The sequence below is a fragment of the Sapajus apella genome, unplaced genomic scaffold (assembly GCF_009761245.1).
Source record: "Sapajus apella isolate SASKATOON/1434 unplaced genomic scaffold, GSC_monkey_1.0 scaffold49, whole genome shotgun sequence".
Taxonomy (NCBI): domain Eukaryota; kingdom Metazoa; phylum Chordata; class Mammalia; order Primates; family Cebidae; genus Sapajus; species Sapajus apella.
Window position 1 is genome coordinate 1,060,093 of NW_022436989.1, and position 6,373 is coordinate 1,066,465.

The window sequence follows — 6,373 nt, forward strand, 5'->3', positions numbered from 1 at the left end:
GGCTGTCGTGGGCAGTAGGCCTGGGTTGAGGACGGGAGTTCAGAGAGCAGGGAGGCAGCTGCTGTCAGGAAATCCACATGGTGTCTTGGGCTGGGAATTCAGGGAACGTGTTGGGGGGAAGGGGAGCAGCAGGGATGTGGAGGAGTTCGGGGTCTAAACAGAAGAGCACACAGGCCTGGCTGATGGATTGGATCTGCTGGGGCTTTGGTCTGAGGATGTGGAAGTTGTTTTTTTGTTCTTTTTTTTTTTTTTTTTTTTTTTAATGAAAAACGGGTTCACTAAAACAGATCCAAAGACAACACAGAAGATAAGCTACAAAACCAGCACGCCAGCAGCCCCTCCACGCCAGCCCGGGCGGCACGTGGCCAGGGCAGGGCTGAGTCTCCAGTCTCCTCCTAAGCCCAGTCACACATTTTGGCTTTTGCTTTCCTTTCCAGGTTTTTAAAACCGAAACCCAGGAGCCTGGTGGGTCTGCCTGTGCTGGGCAGCGTGTCCGGCCGGCCCAGGTCACGCTCGTGCCACGCGCCCTCCGTGGCGCCCTGGTCTCGGTGCCAGGCCTCACTCCTGCGCGATGCTCCTCAGCACGTACTTGACGGTGTAGGCGAAGGCTGCAAACCCGACTACAACAAACAAGTTCGCCAGGGCGCCGCCCAGGAGTCCGCGGTGCCCGTTGGCCTGCAGGAGCCTCGGGAGGTTTGGGACGGCCCCTGGCGCGTGCCCGTCGAGAAGCTGAATCCCGTTCTGGACAAGGTGTGTCTCCCCGTCTGGAACCACGTCTGGCAAGGGGAGAGTCTGGGGTCTGCTACTGAGTTCGTCTTGTGCTTTCTGTTTTTGTTTAATTTCCTCCACAACTTCAGGAAATAATTCACAAAAGACTTTATCTTTTAAATTAAAGGCTGACCTCTGTGCTGCTAGCTGTCTTTTCGTGAAGTCTGACATCTCTATGCTGCCCAGGGTAGGGCCCTTCTCCACCATGAAGCTCAGGAGTCCAGTCAGGATTGTGCAGACAGGCCAGGCTGGGTTCCACGTGTCCAGGTGGAAATCCGTGATAGAAAGACACAGCCTGGTGTTGCACTTACTTAGGTATTATGTAAGTACCGTCTGGAGACGGCCATGTCTGTGATTGGAGACGGAAGGTCCCGGGAGCAGAAAGCCAAACAGGAGCGGGAGAAAGAACTGGCAAAAGTCACTATCAAGAAGGAAGATCTGGAACTGATAATGACTGAGATGGAGATATCTCGAGCAGCAGCAGAACGCAGCTTGCGGGACACATGGGCAATGTGGTAGAGGCGCTTATTGCCCTAACCAACTGATGCGTGCTTTCTTAGATATACCTACTGGATTAATTTATGGCAATAAATTTTTTTTTTGTCTTAAAAAAATCATTTTTTTTTCCATTCACGAAGATTCAAACCGGCTTCATTCGCTCATAAATTACAAAATACAAAGGTGGCTGTTTTAACGACAAAACTCAAAACACTACTAAAAGGGGTTTATGTCAATGGACAAAAGTCAGTCCCTCTAGGTAGGGCCCCAAGGAGCAGCACCCAGGCCGAAGGGCGGTCTTCCTACTGCTGGGCCAGAAGTGCTGTCCTATTGGTCTTCATCTTCTCCAGCCGCTTGGCCAGGTGGCTATTGGTCATCTCCATCTTCTCAATCTTGTCCAGTGCTGTTCGTAACTCTCGTTGTAGCTTCCTTTTTTCTGCTTTCAGTTCATCTTCAACTTTCTCAGCAGTCTCAGCAGCAGTTTTACATCTTGTAACCTGTCCCTCAAGCCGGCCAATACTTTGCTTCAAGGTGGTTATATCCTGTTCTGCTTTTGAAAGCTTAAATTTGTATTCGCTAATTTGTCTGTTGGCATCTCTCTGCATTTCGATGAACTGCAAGTCTGAGCCATTCTGCAGTCCTGCCAGGTCACCCACTATGCCATCATTCCTGGAGCATTTCTGTCGTTCCTCTTCTAACTGAAGCTTCAGTTTTCTAATCTATGACAGCAGTTCTTCCTTTTCTCCAGCAAGTTTTCATAGCCTTACATCTAACGGCCCTTCTCCTGCTGACTCCAAGACCTGAGCAGCTTCCTGAGACACAACAGTGATGGCTCCAACCACTGGTTCATGACTGACATCACCACTGGGAGTGCCATCGGGGATTATAACCAAGCCATGTTTCTCAATAAGCTCATCTCTTTGCCGAAGGCCTTCTTTAAGTTCTTCCATCTTATGCTGCAGCACACTACACATATGTTTCTGCCTTTCCAACTCCTTTGATTTTTCATTTTCTCTATAAAACTCCGCCATCTGTTCCTCCTGCTCTTCAATAACATCCTTGAGTGTATATACCTGGTAGATCAGATTGTTCTTCTCATTGTCTAACTGTGCATTGGAAACCATGGCTTTCTTGTATTTTTCTTCCACTTCAGACAAAGATTCCTGTAATTCACTTAATGAGGTGTCTGGATCTGTTAAGCTGCTGGTGTCCCCACTTCCTCCTCTGGATGAGTTTTCACTTAGAGGGGTTGTTGCTGAGGCAGAATTTCGAGATGAAGGTCGTGTATAATTTTCAGCATACTGTTTGTCAGATTTTTCATCCAACTCTCTGGCAATGTTACTCAAAGTTTCATCTTCTGCGGAAAATCGGTCTTTCACAGGTGTTCTTTTCCTTCCAGAACCAGGAGTCCCCATCTTGTGTACTTAATAGCCTTTTGACAGTGATTTAACTGTGTTTTCAGCCCTGAGTGATGGTAGCTCTCCTTTCCACTGACATTTACTTCTAGATCCCTTCATTTATCTTCCCACATCTGTGTTTGGGCGCCAGCTGTGACTGCGTCGCTGTCCCGGAAGGGCCGAAGCGCTGCTCGCCCGCCGGGCGCCCGCTGGGGCGAGGGGCGAAGGGCGCGGCTTGACGACTCACTCCGGGTCCCCGGCAAGGCGGGCGGGGATGGACGCGGCGGCTCTCGGCTCCGGCAGCCGGCCAGTCGGTCACGCCGATGTGCCCTCCGCGCCGCGGCACGTCAGTCTCTAAATGGAGCTGGTACTACGCATAGAAAAGAAAAACTCATTTAGTGGGCCCGTGGCTCGCTGGGGCGTTGACGCAGCTGAAGTTATGCTGCACTTGACCTTTGAGGATCTCATGCATCTATGCAAAGGATAATGTGAAGTAAACAGTGAAGAGTGATAGCAATCTTGTCTTTAAACATGAGGGTTTCTTTTCTTTAGTTGTGCTCTTGATAGCCAGATGTTTCTTTTAACCTTTATTTCCTAAGTAAATATACACAAATGCATTCATCTTTATTGCGTCTGTTGTGATTTTTCTTGATGAGCATTTTGGTTTTTCTTTTATTGGCAAGCACTGGCTTCTATATTTCATATTTATGAATTGTAAATTTGAATTTGATGAACTACTAAAGAAATAAAAGTAATGGTGTAAAGCCAACTCAAGGGGGGAAAGAAAAGAAGTACATTAAAGTACTCAGGCTGTGAAAATTTTGGTCTCACCTTTGTAAATTATCTCTTTTTTTCCTCTGATTTTTAGTGTTTTCCTTCTCTTTGGTGTTATGCACCTTGACTGTTACTTCTTTTAAGTAATTTTTTTCTTTTTTTGACACACTGCATTTCTGAATTCAAGGATTTATGTCTGATGCTCAATTTTAAAAACTTATAAATCACCAACTCTTTGAGTACTTTCTTTTTTTAAAAATGTATTTAGCATACTTCTGAGGTTCGCTCTTGCTGCCCAGGCTGGAGTGCAATGGTGCAATCTTGGCTCACTACAACCTCTGCCACCTGGGTTCAAGCAATTCTTCTGCCTCAGCCTCCTGAGTCGCTGGGATTACAGGTATGTGCCACCACACCCGGCTAATTTTTATTTTTAGTAGAGATGGAGTTTCACCACATTGGTCAGGCTGATCTGCAATTCCCAACCTCAGGTCATCTGCCGCCCTGGCCTCCCAAAGCGCTGGGATTACAGGTGTGAGGCACCGTGCCCAGCCTACTTTAATTCTTTTAATATATTCTAGAAAAACAATGAGATTTGTTTTATTCCCTCTCATTTCACTTGCCACATGTTTAATTATATTTGTGTTTTATATTTTTTCTCCTTCTACTGTAATTATTGTGCTAAATATACCAGTTCAGTAATGTTCTCATCAGCTCAGAAGAATTTAACATTTAACCCATATATTGTATATTAAGCATATTGCTTATGTTTTTTTCAAAGTAAGTATTTCAAACATACATAAATCTGAAGGAGCCCATATGCCAAACACCTGGGTACCACTCTCTGGGGTTATCAGAACATACTCATATGTAGTGGTACTTGCTTCAGACTTTTGTTTCATGAACTAAAACTTACATATGAAATAAAGCCCCCAGAACCTCCCCCAACAGGCTTATTCCTCTACCTGTCCCTAGCGGTACCCACTCCTCTAAATTTAGAGTTCGTCACTCCTGTGCAACATTTTATTGTTTTTCTGGCCTCACTGGCACTGGTGATGCTGGTCATGCTCAGGCTCCTTTTGATGTTGGCCATGATCGGGTGGATGTCCTCCTCCTGATCCTCCACGTCCCCATCCCCATGCCTCAGGTGGTAGTGGGAGGCTCCGGTGTTCCCGTTGGCCTCTGTGGGGTAGCAGTCCTGGAAGCCCTCTTTGCTGGGACAGCAGTGGCCATCTTCTTCCTGGTCGTGGGCCTCCAGGACAGAGGGCTTGTCCTCCAGGATGGGCAGGTGGCCGTCCGGGTAGTCCTGGCTGCCCTCAGCACAGTGGCCGTGGGGGTGCAGGCCCACAGAGTCCAGTCATTCCTCTCCTGTCCCAGGGAAGGGGGCAGACGGGCCTGAGAGCAAGGGACCTCCTGGTACAGCCCCCGCAGATGCTGAAGCGAGGCGGTGGGAGGGACTGGGTGCTTTGCAGTTCTAATAGGGGCTGAGCTCTTCACTGGTCCAGTTATGAAGCATGTCCTGTGGATGCTCCTGGCACTTGTCAGTGTCCACGGGGTGCGTCCCATGGACCAGGTGCTCATCCCCGTTGCAGTCCATGCCCTGCAGGTAGCTGTTGCCCTTGGGGCAGTAGCAGATGTAGTAAGTGATGCCCTCCTCCTCAGGGAGGCCCTTGTCAAAGTCCTCCTCCTCGAAGGCGTCGTTCACATGGTTGGAGCTGGGGTCCCCGTTGGGGCTGCGGTTGTGGCACTCCTACTCCTCGGGCATGGGGCTCTCTGGCCGCAGGGTGGCCAGTTCCAGGCCCTTGGGCACGTAGTCCTCCAAGGGCAGCCCCACGTCTTCGCCCCTGGCTGTGGGGGACAGAGCCCAGCCTCGCCCCGTGGTCCAACATGCCACTCCCCACGCTCTCACGCTTCCAGTGGGCTGTGGCAGGCACTCACGTGGCCAGCATCTCCTGGAGGCAGCCGCTGTGCACTGCAGGAGACAGGCAGGACAGCAGCCCGGGACAGGCAGCGGTGACCAGCTCAGCCAAGGCAGGCTCCGGGCGGGAGTGGCCAGGCCCCGGCAGCTCAGGATCCTGGATGGCTAAGTGCGGCCATGGCTCGCCGCGGTCCTGCCGAGTCTCTGCCCGCGAAGCCGAGCTCCTCAGCGAGCTGTGCGGAACTGCACATGCCTTCTGCAGCGGAGCAGCCGCTACTGATTCCATTTTCCATTGTTTGCGTCATATTTAGCTCTTTTCCAAATATGGCTTGTCAAGCTTAGAGTTCCTTGTTCTTTGCACATTATTATATTTTTTCTATTTCCCTCATTGTATTGACAAGCATTTTAAATGTAAGCTCTATAACACAGGTAACATAGGTTGTGATTTGGATCTCCCTTATGGGCAGAACCACCTTTGAAAAGACTGTCTGCAGTCAGGTTACGTGTTTGTTTTTTTCCATCTGCTTTATGGCAATGGGCAAGTCACATGGATATGGTATATGTGTGATCACCAATATGTAAGAGAAACACTTGCTTCTTAGTTTGATTAATTTCTGGCTTGTTCCTTTGGTTTGCTTCTGTAACTGGGAAGTCATATTTTTCATTCAACTCTATTCAGCATTTTAGAGATTCCTGCAACTTTTTGAGAATTTTAGCTTTCTTCAAAGGTTTTAGAATCTGTGGTATTTCTCTAAAGAGCACAGATGTCAACATTGTATACAAAAGGAAAATACCTTTTTGTGACAGACAAGAGCAGCTCATGAAAAATCTTGTTACTTCATTTAGAATATACCATTTAAAAATATACCATATAGAAATAATAACTTGCAGAGTATAACTTTTTCATACTAGAAAACTGATTTTACATTTTGTGCCAATTTCTGAAATAAATGTACTCCACTGCAGAAAATAGAACCTATGTGTAGTGAGAACCACTGTTTTTCTATATCACTAAGCTAAT

The 6,373-nt window shown here is 48.0% G+C and overlaps 2 pseudogenes across 2 annotated transcripts; both read right to left on the minus strand.

The window, feature by feature from the left end:
* Positions 1 to 261: 261 nt before the first annotated feature.
* Positions 262 to 1,072, minus strand: LOC116525938 (annotated as a pseudogene). Its single transcript, XR_004257886.1, has one exon. The product of XR_004257886.1 is annotated as a ubiquitin-conjugating enzyme E2 J2 pseudogene (transcript).
* On the minus strand, positions 262 to 2,717 carry LOC116525936 (annotated as a pseudogene). Its single transcript, XR_004257885.1, has one exon. The product of XR_004257885.1 is annotated as a leucine-rich repeat flightless-interacting protein 2 pseudogene (transcript).
* Positions 2,718 to 6,373: the final 3,656 nt, after the last annotated feature.